Genomic DNA, 14,360 nt, shown 5'->3' on the forward strand with positions numbered 1-14,360 from the left:
TTTCAATTTTCTGCAGACCAACCAAACCATTACCTCTTCTGTAATCACTCTTCGACATTAATCCCATTCCAAGTTGCAAAGGTCCCCTTTGAGATCTGGATCATAGGAACATTGTACCCCATCCAAATCCATATCTTTTCATAGATGCATTCCCAATTTCAATCTCCCAGATCATGACCCCGGAGTCAAAAGGATATGTCTGGGATGGGCAAAAGTCCCGCCCTGCTGGAAATAATACCCCTATCAGAAAATCAAGGAAAATAATAGTCATTAACAATAACATCGGTAACAAGTTGTCTTTATATAGTGCCTTTATTGTAGAAAAACATCCCACAACACTTCACAGCGACATAAGGAAAATAATGCATTTTTTATGATTAAGCTCCTGTCTCTGCAGAGAACGTATAAATTTTTTCTCAATTCATTTCTGGTGAAACATCCAATAGTTTCTGTTAACACCACTTGAAAGACAGCTGGGATAAAAGCGAGAGGAGATCATGGACTGGAACTGGCCACATTAATTCACTGTCCAACTCTACTTTTCCCTAATACACTGTCACGGTGAGTGATCTTGGTCTTGGTATTATTGGCTGTCACTCTTCATTTCTCCCCATCTTTCTTGTCTAGCAATCTCATTCAGTATCTATCCACGCCTATTTTACAAGTCTGTCAGTGTCTCCAAGAAAGAAATACCCGAGCCACAAGCAGAATCTCCCCTATTAGTATAAATAGCTTTTCAGCACCCAGTCCTCTAAGGACAGTACCTAACCCACAATGTACAAACTCATGCGAGCACAAGTAACATTTTCACAACAGAAACTGCAAATAGACAAAAAAAAATCACGACCCATCCCTTGTTCTTGATAGTATTTGATTGCAAATTCTTCAACAGAGCAATAACTTCCCATTTTTTATATCCCAACACACCAGAAAAGGCTCATTCAAGGCAGATATTCAGACAACTAATAACAAACTTTTCAGATGAAGATATAGACCAGCCCGTTATTTCTCACAGGTGTACTGAGCTGCTTTTAATCCAGTTCTACAACCCCAACATATTTGTCTACTGCATCATATAAATAAAACAAACCTCAAGACATTATAAGAAGATTTGAAAATATTTCTAAACATATAGACACCTCTCATAATAATTGTCAAGTAGCACATTACTTCAACCCATCAGGTTCCAAACTATATTCTTCTACCACATTAATTACTCCACTGTTTGGAAATGTTCAAGTCTGTGGGATAGCCAAAATTCAAGCCTTAATTCATAGCATGGGGCTTCAGTGCTGAAGCTGCTTTACCTCTGAAGAACAAAGAGCTGCAGAAATGCATTTACAATACTGACAATTTTCATAATACACCTTGAAAAAGATATACTTGGGAATGGCTCATCAACCAGGAACCTTTTCAAAATGAGAATTGTTGAGCATGTTGAATTGGCTTCCCTCAACTGCTGAATCAGTACTCCGCTATGTTGACCGCCACTTGGAAGAAGCAATGAGGATAGCACGGGCACGGTATGTACTCTGGGTCGTGGAACTTCAATGGCCATGACCAAGAGTAGCTCAGTAGCACCACTACTGACCGAGCTGATCGAGTCCTGAAAGATATAGCTGCAACATGAGGGAAAAATGTACTTTATCTAGTCCTCACCAATCTACCTGTCGCAGATGCATCTGTCCATGACAGTATTGGTAGTAGTGAACACCGCACCGTCATTGTGGAGATGAAGTCCCATCTTCACACTGAGGACACACTCGATCGTGTTGTGTGGCACTACCACCGTGCTAAATGGGATAGATTCAGATCAGATCTAGCAGCTAAAAACTGGGCATCCATGAGGCGCTGTGGCTGTGGGCCATCAGCAGCAGCAGAATTGCTTTCCACCACAATCTGTAACCTCATGACCTGGCATATCTCTCACTCTACCATTACCATCAAGCCAGGGGACCAACCCTGGTTCAATGAGGAGTGCAAAAGAGCATGCCACAGAAGCACCATCTAAAAATGAGTTGCCAGCCTGAGGAAGCTACAACACAGGACTATATGCGGAAGCAGCAAGCTATAGACAGAGTTAAGCGATCCCACAACTAACGGATCAGATCAATGCTCTGCAGTCCTGCCACATCCAGTCGTGAATGTGTTGAACAATTAAACAACTAATGGGAGGAGGAGGCTTCATGAACATCCCCATCCTCAATGATGGTGGAGCCCAGCACATGAGTACAGAAGACAAGGCTGAAGTGTTTGCAACCATCTTCAGCTAGAAGTGTTGAGTGAATGATCCATTTTGGCCTCTTCCCGAAGTCTCCACCATCACAGAAGTCAGTCTTCAGCCAATTTAATTCATCCCAAATGATACCAAGAAACAGCTGAGCGCACAGGATACAGCCAAGGCTATGGGCCCTGACAACATCCCGACTGTAGTGCTGACGACTTGTGCTCCAGAACAAGCTGTGCCTCTACCAAGCTGTTCTAGTACAATTACAACACTGGCTGCTACCCGACAAAGTGAAAAATTACCCAGGTATGTCCTGTCTACAAAAAGCAAGACAAATCCAATCCGGCCAATTAATGTCCCATCAGTCTACTTTCAATCATCAGCAAAATGATGGAAGGTGTTGTTGACAGTGCTATCAAGCAGCACTTGCTCCCCAATAATCTGCTCACTGATGTTCAGTTTGGGTTCTGCCAGGATCACCTAGCTCCAGACCACATTACAGCCTTGGTTCAAACTTAGACAAAAGAGCTGAATTCCAGAGGTAAGGTGAGAGTGACTGCCCTTAAGAACATAAGAAATAGGAGCAGGAGTAGGCCATACGGCCCCTCGAGCCTGCTCCACCATTTAATACGATCATGGCCGATCCGATCATGGACTCAGGTGCACTTCCCTGCCCGCTCTCCATAACCCCTTATTCCCTTATCGTTTAATCATCAAGGCAGCATTTAACCGAGTGTGGCATCAAGGAGCCCAAGTAAAATTGAAGTCAATGAGAATCAGAGAAAACTCCACTGGCTGGAGTCATACCGAGCACAAAGGAAAATGGTTGTGGTGGTTGGAGGTCAATCATCACAGCCCCAGGACATCCCTGCAACAGTTCCTCAGGGCAGTATTCTAGGCCCAACCATCTTCAACTGCTTCATTAATGACCTTCCCTCCATCATAAGTTTAGAAGTGGAGATGTTTGCTGATAATTTCACAGTGTTCAGTTCCATTCGCAACTCCTCAGATAATGAAGCAGTCCATGTCCACATGCAGCAAGACCTGGACGACATTCAAGCTTGGGCTGATAAGTGGCAAGTAACATTCGCGCCACACAAATGCCAGACAATGACCATCTCCAACAAGAGAAAGTCTAACCACCTCCCCTTGATATTCAACACCATTACCATCACCAAATCCTCCATCATCAACATCCTGGGAATCACCATTGACCAGAAACTTAACTGGACCAGACATAAATACTGTGGCTACAAGAGCAGGTTAAAGGTTGGGTATTCTGCGGTGAGTGACTCACCTCCTAACTCCCCAAAGCCTTTCCACATCTACAAGACTCAAGGCAGCAGTGTGATGGAATACTCTCCACTTGCCTGGATGAGTGCAGCTCCAACAATACTCAAGAAGTTTGACACCATCCAGGACAAAGCAGCCCGTTTGATTGGCACCCCATCCACCTCCTTCAACATTTACTTCCTCCACCACCGGCACACAGTGGCTGCAGTGTGTACCATCTATAAGAGGTGAAATAAATATAATTAGCAGAAGATGTTGCTCCACTGCAGCAATTTGCCACTGCTTCTTCGGCAGCACCTCCCAAAGCCATGACCTCTACCACCTAGAAGAACAAGGGCAACAGGCACGTGGGAACACCATCACCTGCAAGTTCCCCTCCAAGTCACACACCATCCTGACTTGGAAATATATCGCCATTCCTTCATAGTCACTGTGTCAAAATCCTGGGACCCCGTGGGAGTACCTTTCCCACACCGACTGCAGTGATTCAAGAAGGCAGCTTAGCACCACCTTCTCGAGAATAATTACAGATGGGCAATAAATGCTGGCATTGCCAGCAACCCCGACCTCCCATGAATGAATGGAAAAAAATGGTTACAGTTGCAACATTATAATAGAAGTTAAATTAGGGAAACATATTTTGAATCTTTAGTACAATCGAATAAGTTCTAGAGCAAGCATTGAAAATATTTACCTTTTGCTCTGTAATATCAATTACTTGGGTAAATTTTGTAGGAGCTCGCCAGTCTCTCACTGTAACTTTAGCGTAGATTGGTGGAAATTGTGGAGAATCAGTTTTAACAGTTGTTAGTGGAACATCTCCTGTTGAAATTGATTGTATTTATTTCACCTCATAATAGTGAAGTCAAGACTAAGTATTGTCTTCATGTGAATAATTCAGAGGATTAATGAACCAGTGCATGCAGACAGAATTCATTCCCAATTTTAATGTCATGCATTTCTGGTCTTTACAAAATTTCAATTCTAGATTATAATTTTTGTTAAATAATGAAACTTAGAGCTGTTTGGGAAATAGAGAAGCAGAGTTGGTTGGATCACAGGCGTTTCTCTGCAGTAATGGCTGAGGAGCTGGGAGAAGCAAAATTGAAATGCTACATCACCACCACTGGCGCAAGGTTATAATTAGAGTGTCACACGTTCACCAGCAGTTTCCCTTATAAATGTGGAGATAGATATTTATAACAGGAAAAGTTGACAACAGGAAGTAAGGTTTGTAGACGTGATGTGCATGCGGATATAAGGTTTTTATATAATATATATGAGAAGATATCTGGTGACATTGTTCATGGAGAATTGGAGAATACATTTTTTCCTGATAATATTGGTGTTAGGTCACGTAATCTGGTGTACTAATTATTCTGTGAAAATTAAATCAGTAGACTTGAGGATTATTTTAGAATCTTTTAGCTATGTGCTGAATTTTTATTTCTTTTTTTTTAATGCAGGTTAGCCGCAAGATGAACTTAAATACCATATTTATAAACCAGCAATAAATCAGAACTGAACAGGAGAACTTTTAATGAATAAGTAGTATCTTAAAAAATAGCACTTAAAAAGAAAGCCAGTCATTTCCTGCTGCCTTCTTCTGACATGAAGTGGGAGCTTACAAAAGCTGCCAATCTGTAAATTTCACTCAGGAGCATTAATGGGCCTCTAATTGACCTCTGGATGTTCCTATTTACAGCAAATAGACTTTCTGTGCAATAACGGAACTGTCCAGGTTTAAACACAGATCTACCTCACCGGCAGAAAAATACATTGTGCATTACACTCCAGGGACTTGAGCACATAAATCTAGGTTGACAACCCAGTGTAGTGCGGAGGGAATGCTGCATTGTCAGAGGTGCAGTCTTTTGGATGAGACGTTAAACCGACACCCCATCTGTCCTCTCAGGTGGACGTAAAAGATCCAATGGCACTATTTCGAAGAAGAGCAGGGAAGTTATGCTAGCTGTCCTGCCCAATATTTAACCCTCAATCAACATAACTGTTGTGAATCTGTAAAGAATGCACTCCCATGTTCCGCCACCAGGGAGAGCATCCCCTGTAGTCCCAAGGGATCCCAGCATCCCTTGGGAGCACTGTATATAAGCCGGCCCCTAAGCCCTGTTCTTCACTCTGGAGTGTCTTAATAAAGACTGAGGTCACTATTACTTTAATCTCCCTGTGTGCAGTCTCATCTGTGTTAGGAATACAATAACTGGCGACGAGTATACGAACCCAATGCAAAGATGCAGTAAACTGTGGGCATCCTGGAGAAGTTCTCAGTGGGTGAGGACTGGGAAACCTATGTTGAACGGCTAGACCAGTACTTTGTAGCCAATGAGCTGGATGGAGAAGGAAGCGCTGCAAAAAGGAGAGCGGTCGTCCTCACGGTCTGCTGGGCACCGACCTACAGCCTCATGAAGAATCTTCTGGCTCCGGTGAAATCCATAGATAAGTCATATGAGGAGCTGTGAACACTAGTTCGGGAGCATCTTAACCCGAACGAGAGCGTGCTGATGGCGAGGTATAGGTTCTACACATGCCAGCGATCTGAAGGTCAGGAAATGGTGAGCTACGTCGCTGAGCTAAGGCGACTTGCAGGACAATGTGAGTTCGACGGCTACCTGGAGCAGATGCTCAGAGACTTTTTGTACTGAACATTGGCCACGAGACCATCCTACGAAAACTTTTGACTGTAGAGACACCGACCCTCAGTAAGGTCATTGCAATAGCACAGGCATTTATGTCCACCAGTGATACCACCAAACAAATCTCTCAGCACACAAATGCTAGCAATGTTCATAAATTAACTGGAACTGTGTTTGCGAGCAGAAATGTACAGGGCAGAAACCACGAGTCTTCAACTGCCAGCAGGCCTCAGGTGACCCAGATGACTCAGAATCCGCAGCAAAGGATGAATGCAAGGCAATTCACACCTTGTTGGCGTTGTGGAGGCTTCCATTCAGCCTATTCATGCCGCTTCAAAGTTTTGCTGCAAGCTCTGCAAAACCTGCTAACCACCATATGGCAGAGGAAGATCGGTCCATGGTGGATCAAAGCAATTTCGAGTCTCAGAGAGAGGAGGCAAATGCTGAAGAATACTGGATGCACACATTTTCGACGAAGTGTCCACCTATAGTGATAAATGTAAAATTGAATGGCTTACTCATAGCCATGGAACTGGACACTGGCGCTAGCCAATCCATCATGAGTAAAAAGATGTTTGAGAGACTGTGGTGCAACAAGGCACTCAGACCAGCCCTGAGGTCCATCGACACGAAACTGAGAATGTACACCAAAGAGCTCATCACTGTCCTGGGCAGCGCCATGGTCATGGTCACCTACAAGGGCACAGTGCACGAACTGCCACTCTAGATTGTCCCGGGCGATGGCCCCACACTGCTTGGAAGGAGCTGGCTGGGCAAAATCCGCTGGAACTGGGATGACATCCGAGTGCTATCACATGTCGATGAGGCCTCATGTACCCACGTACTCAACAAATTTCCTTCCCTTTTTGAGCCAGGCATTGGAAACTTTTCCGGGGGGAAGGTGCGGACCCACTTGGTCCCAGAGGTACGACCCATTCACCACAAGGCATGAGCAGTACCTCACATGATGAGGGAGAGAGTGGAAATCGAGCTGGACAGGCTGCAATGTGAGGGCATCATCTCCCCAGTGGAATTCAGCGAATAGGCCAGCCCGATTGTTCCAGTAGTCAAAAGTGATGGCACGGTCAGGATTTGCGGCGATTATAAAGTAACTATTAATCGTTTCTCGCAACAGGACTAATACCCGCTACCTAAGGCAGACGACCTATTTGCGACACTGGCAGAAGGTAAGACGTTCACCAAGCTCGACCTGACTTCGGCCTACATGACGCAGGAGCTGGAGGAGTTTTCAAAGGGCCTCACCTGCATCAACACGCACAAGGGACTGTTCATCTGCAACAGATGCCCGTCTGGAATTCGGTCGGCTGCAGCGATCTTCTAGAGAAACATGGAGAGCCTACTCAAGTCGGTACCACGCACGGTGGTTTTTCAGGACGACATATTGGTCACGGGTCGGGACACCGTTGAGCACCTACAAAACCTGGAGGAGGTCCTCCAGCGACTGGATCGCGTAGGGCTGCAGCTGAAAAGGTTGAAATATGTCTTCATGGCAACAGAAGTGGAGTTTTTGGGGAGAAAGATTGCGGCGGATGGCATTCGGCCCACAGACGGCAAGACAGAGGCAATCAGGAACGTGCCCAGGCCACAGAACTTCACGGAGCTGCGGTCGTTCCTGGGACTCCTCAACTATTTTGGTAACTTCCTACCGGGGTTAAGCACCCTCTTAGAGCCCCTACATTTGTTATTGCGTAAAGGTGAGACTGGGTATGGGGAAAAAAATCAAGTAATTGCTTTTGAGAAAGCCAGAAACATTTTATGCTCCAACAAGCTGCTTGGATTGTATAACCCATGTAAAATACTTGTGCTAGCATGTGATGCGTCGTCGTACGGAGTCGGGTGTGTATTACAACAAGCTAACGTTGCGGGGAAGTTGCAACCTGATGTCTATGCCTCCAGGAGCTGTCTAAGGCTGAGAGGGCCTACAGCATGATTAAGAAAGAGGCATTAGTGTGTGTGTTCGGGGTAAAGAAAATGCATCAGTACCTGTTTGGCCTCAAATTTGAGCTGGAAACCGATCACAAGTCCCTCATATCCCTGTTCGCTGAAAACAAGGGGATAAATACTAATGCCTCAGCCCGCATACAAAGGTGGGCACTCGCGCTATCAGCGTATAACTATACCATCCGCCACAGGCCAGGCACCAAGAACTGTGCGGATGCTCTCAGTCAACTACCATTGCCCACCACGGGGGTGGAAATGGCGCAGCCTGCAAACTTGTTGATGGTGGGCCAGCCCGCAGACTTGTTGATGGTCATGGAAGTGTTTGAAAATGACAAATCACCTGTCACGGCCCGCCAGATTAGGACTTGGAACAGCCAAAATCCTCTGCTGTCCCCAGTAAAAAACTGTGTATTGCATGGGAGCTGGACCAGCATCCCCATTGAAATGCAAGAGCTAATCAAGCCATTCCAGTGGCGAAAGGATGAGCTGTTCATTCAGGCAGACTGCCTGTTGTGGGGTAACCATGTAGTGCTACCCAAAAAGGGCAGGGAGACGTTCATCTCGGATCTCCACAGCACACACCCGGGTATAGTAATGATGAAAACGAAAGCCAGATCTCACATGTGGTGGCCCGGTATTGACTCTGATTTAGAGTCCTGTGTACGGCAATGCAGAGAGGCACCACTAAGTTTGTGGTCCTGGCCCTCCAGACGATGATCGAGGATCCATGTCGACTATGCGGGCCCGTTTCTTGGTAAAATGCTCCTGGTGATGGTGGATGCTTTTTCAAAATGGATTGAATGTGAAATAATGTCGGGAAGCACAGCCACCGCCACTATTGAAAGCCTGAGGGCCATGTTTGCCACCCACGGCTTGCCTGACACACTGGTCAGTGACAATGGGCCATGTTTCACCAGTGCCGAATTTAAAGAATTCATGACCTGCAGTGGGATCAAACATGTCACCTCGGCCCCGTTTAAACCAGCCTCCAATGGGCAGGCAGAACGGGCAACACAAACAATCAAACAGAGCCTTAAACGAGTCACAGAAGGCTCACTCCAAACCCGCCTGTCCCGAGTACTACTCAGCTACCGCACGAGACCCCACTCACTCACAGGGGTGCCCCCGGCTGAGCTACTCATGAAAAGGACACAAAACCAGACTCTCGCTGGTTCACCCCAACCTACATGATCAGGTAGAGAGCAGGCGGCAGCAACAAAATGTAAACGATGGTCGCGCCACTGTGTCACGGGAAATTGATCTGAATGACCCTGTGTATGTGCTAAACTATGGACATGGTTCCAAGTGGATTGCGGGCACGGTGATAGCTAAAGAAGGGAGTAGGGTGTTTGTAGTCAAACTAAACAATGGACAAATTTGCAGAAAGCACCTGGACCAAACGAGGCTGCGGTTCACAGACTGCCCTGAACAACCCACAGCAGACACCACCTTTTTCGAGCCCACAACACACACCCAAAGGATCAATGACACCACCCTGGACCAGGAAATCGAACCCATCATGCCCAACAGCCCAGCAAGGCCAGGCTCACCCAGAAGCCCTGCAGAGCCAACAAAATGCCAGCCCAGCGAGGGCACAGCCAACACACCAGAACAGTCATTTGTACCGAGACGGTCCACCAGGGAAAGAAAGGCTCCCGACCGCCTCACCTTGTAAATAGTTTTCACTTTGACTTTGCGGGGGAGTGATGTTGTGTATCTGTAAAGCATGCACTCCCATGTTCCACCACCAGGGAGCGCATCTCCTGTAGTCCCAAGCGATCCCAGCATGCCTTGGGAGCACTGCATATAAGCCGGCCCCTAAGGCCTGTTCCTCACTCTGGAGTGTCTTAATAAAGACTGAGGTCACTGTTAATTTAACCTCCCTGTGTGCAGTCTCATCTGTGTTAGGAACACAATAATAACAAAAACAGTTTTTCTGGTCTATCACCTTGCTGTTTTTGGGAGTTGCTGTGCGTAAATTGGCTGCCGTGTTTCCCACATTACAACAGTGACTACACTCTAAAAGTACTTCATTGGCTGTAAAATGCTTTGAGACATGCGGTGGTCGTGAAAGGCGCTATATAAACGCAAGTCTTTCTTTCTAATACTCCGGTCAATCTACAGCAGCATATTCTCTGACACAGTAAACAATAAATTTCGTGTTATCACAAATGATAATTATTTGAGAACACCAAAGATATTTATTTCTGGCCAATATTTATCTTTTAGTTCATAATATAAAATAAATACCGTACACATTTTAAATTTTTTTATGTTTTAAAATATTGTAAATACTGCAAAATTTTCAGATTTTACAACAACTTGAAATTCATAAACATTACCCTGGAAAAGTACATCAGCAAACCACTTGAACTTTGGTGCCTGGGATGCTTTCCTTTCTTCATTTAATTGTCTCATACTCTTTACTATGCCATACAAGTTCTATCAGTTTCAATTTATCTTCCAACTTCTGTCATCATTCTTTGGGAATATACTTTACAGTTTGAGCTGTTTCTCTTGTGCTAACTGCAAAAAAGGTGGTTGCCAGGTCAAGTTTCTTATGATTTAAAGCCTGCTCACTTATACATGCTATATATGGATTAATGTGCCCAGATTTTACAATTTCTTGCCCCTCCCATAACTTGCAGTAAATAGATCACTAAAAGGTGGAAAATACCACATAGTCAGACCGATGTGTACAGACTAATGTGCCACTTAGTAGTTATAATGAGAAGCATCTGATTGTTAGTTTAGAAACATTCCCAAATTGTCATGAAATTTCAAGAGGTTTATTACATGCAATTTATTTTTACAGGTATTAGAATTGTTGTCAGGTTAATTAGAACATAGACGCCAAATGAAACAGCAAGATGCTGAATTAGCACACTACTAAAATTAATCACAGTTAGTCCACAAATAAAATATTACTTCTAGATGCATTTTTTACAGAGTTAGGTAAGAGACAAGGGCCTAGAAATTAAATACTGTTGTGGTCCCTTTGCAAGCCTAAAATGAGTGCAAAAGTATACAATATGGAGGGTAACATACATATTCTGAGCTGGAGGTGCGCTGCCTGCCATGTAGGTATAGGCATCAAAAGAGGCATTGAGGGCCTGCACTTGAAACAGGCGCCAGGTCCTTTGGATATGCAAATAGAAAGCCTGACACCTGTTTGAGACCACCTTTGTAAAATTCAGTTGCTCTGAATGCAACTGGCACCAGGCTAGTTGCCTTCAGGAAAACATGGTCTACTCAAGACTGAACCTGTAGTCCTTAAAGGGACCACTGCTGGCAGTCACCAAAAAGATAGATTTTCTTAAAAATATTTACCTGAATGGGGAGCCGTGAGGTGCAGGAGTGCTTCCCCCGACCGCAAATTAAAACCACAGGCCACTTCCGGATCGTTGCCTCCTTCTCTCTCTGTCACTGTTACCTCCTCTCTTTTAATCACTGCCACCCTTCTCTTCCAATCGCTGCCAAACCAACCCCCTCTCTCGGTAGCTGCCTCCTTCCCTCTCCTGGTTGCTGCCTCCTCCTCCTGCATAATTGCTTCCACCCCATGTCTCATTCGCCCCCTCCCCCACTCACTATCGTTTCCCCCGACTACCGCTTTTTCCCTACCCTCAGGATCACTTTTCTTCTCTTCTAAGACCTATGGGAGGGCTATTTCTCGATCAAGATTTTTAGATGCAACAGTCAGGTTTTTGGTGTACAGGGGGTTGAAGTTTTCTGTTTTGGGAGCTTGGATTGGTGAACATTTTTGTGTATGAACTTAGATTTTTAGCATATGAAGCAGTTCACATTTTTCTGTCTAGAGGCTTATATTTCTGTGTAAGCACACACAGTCCATTCACTGAATGTGGCATATGGAGTTAGCCGTGTAGTTGACCATTGCTGTAAATAACATGATCCCAATTTTTTAACTTTCATTATTTCAAAAATCTCCCTATTGTGCCCCACATATTTATATATTGCTTCCCCTCTGTCTTTCCTTATCACTCTATTGTCTTAAGAGTTTATTACCAACTTAGTTTTACAAATGTCATTGGACAGATTTGCACACGTAGCATAAATTATGTTCCAGCTTGTCTGAATATTTGCTGCTCGCGTGGCACAAGATCTATGATGGGACCACATGAAAAAAAAGGCTTGCCCACGGGCCTTACTCACTGTCTGTATGTAGTATAACTGCAGTCAATGTGCAGTTACATCTTAAATTTTTAAGACAATTTTAAAGCCAGATTCCTATCCCATTTGTGAATTTATTTTCTCCCTCTACATCTTATTTCAAGAAACTAAACATTAAAAACAGATTACAATTTGAATCAGGAAAACTGCAAATGTTAAAACAATTAACAGTCCAGGTACCCTGTATAAACTATTGGAATATAAAATTGCAAAAACTTTATTGAACTAAAAGAAAAATAGTCATACGCTGATTTTTCACATTGTTATAGTAGTGGTGTATATTCCCACAATGGCATTTACAGGGTTGTACACTGACAACCCAATCTGCATATTGTATAGTGATTTAATCCTCTTCTGGTACAAAATGGACATGAAGTGAAGGGAAGCCCAGCAGACAGGGTGCTTAGGGGCTATCCTGTCACCTCAAGGGTTCTTATGGGGGTTGAGATATTTTTTATATAGCTTGGAATCAGTGGAACCGAGCATTCTCATTTGTTTGAATCTATCCATGCCTCTCAAGGGATGTGTTATATGGTTTGAGAAAGGGACCTGTTGCAAAAGTCCTCAGGAAGAGGTGCAGACTGCTTTATACATCCTTATTTCTGGGTGAAGTCCATTCATCATGCACTGTGACTGACATATATCCCACAGATACCTAATCCACAATTTTGTGGTGGGACAAGTAGGGTTTCATCATAGCAAGGTGATATATCTTCTTGACACTAGCAGTGATAGTTGTGCTAGTGCGTGGATTTCAAGTGGATCATGCACCCCTCAGGACAAGCTTAGCAGATAAGGGAGTAGATCTGAAGGGACATCAATGCTTTATCATGGCCCTTGTGTTATTTTGGATTGATCCCACAATGGTGGGATATGGGGGGCTGCACCAGAAGGCATGAATGAGTGACCATTGCAGCCAGATTCTCTCCAGCATTAATTGGATGTCGAGTGTATGACTTTGAGTTGACCCTCACATATTCAACTGCAATTGGTGGCTGATAGGATTTGTTCCCAGATTCCCTTCCATTATTCTTCTGATTATGTAGTGACCCAGATCTGATTTCCATGCTCCTTTTATATTTTCTGTGGTTTCTGTCATTGTGGAGGTGAGTGCAGTGTTCAGGGCAGATGGGTATCTTGATGGATGAGAATGAGTAAAATGTCTAATGACAGAAGACAGCTGAATATGCCACCAGCTATTTTTTATCATAAAAAGTTTCACCGGCAATCAAGCCCAGCTCACAGATCTCTATGCATTTGTTTGAATACAAATTTGTGGAATTCCTTCAATCAACAGCAATGCAAACCATGATTGCCCACTGTTAGTAATCCTCTTTATTTTACATCATCTGTTGCAGTATAACTAATTAAAAGTAAGCCATTTTTTCCACCTCCAAATTATTCATCTGCACCCTTTGAATACATGTTGAAAATATCAAACAAAATTAACTCAAATATCCTTATGACACATGAACTGTTCTAGAATCTCTCCCCATTATATTCAATTATCTGATATTTGACCTGTTCTTCTGATTTCTTGCCAATAAAAACATTATAAGGCATTCCTTCACCCTATCACGATTATCCTGTACTCAGTACCATGATAATCTCGATATTAGCTCACAGAATGGAATAGTTAAACAATCCCAGGTTGGTGAACTATTTAAAACAAGTCCAGATTTTAACTCTAGGCATGTGGATGTTAAGCAGGTAGGTCGCAAGGTGAGTTTGGAAACTCACCTGCTGCTCCAGAAATGAGGCCCAGGCTGCTTTAACCCTCGGACCTCATTTAAACATTGTTGGCCGACTTACTTATCTGTGGGAAGCAGTGGATGATCGCACGCCCCGGAGTCTGCCCGCCGACACAAGATAGGTGGTAGGATCGGCTTCCGGGGCTGTCGTGCGGGGCTTTCATGAAGTGCAGTAGGGGTAGGCGGGAGTCGGGGGCATGGTAGGCCTAAGTTGTGTGGCTTGGAGCAGCACTCCTGGTTCTCGGCCCCGCAAAAGGAAAGAAAACAAATTTTCATTGTCTCTTT

Source organism: Pristiophorus japonicus, chromosome 11, assembly GCF_044704955.1.
Source record: "Pristiophorus japonicus isolate sPriJap1 chromosome 11, sPriJap1.hap1, whole genome shotgun sequence".
Lineage (NCBI taxonomy): Eukaryota > Metazoa > Chordata > Chondrichthyes > Pristiophoridae > Pristiophorus > Pristiophorus japonicus.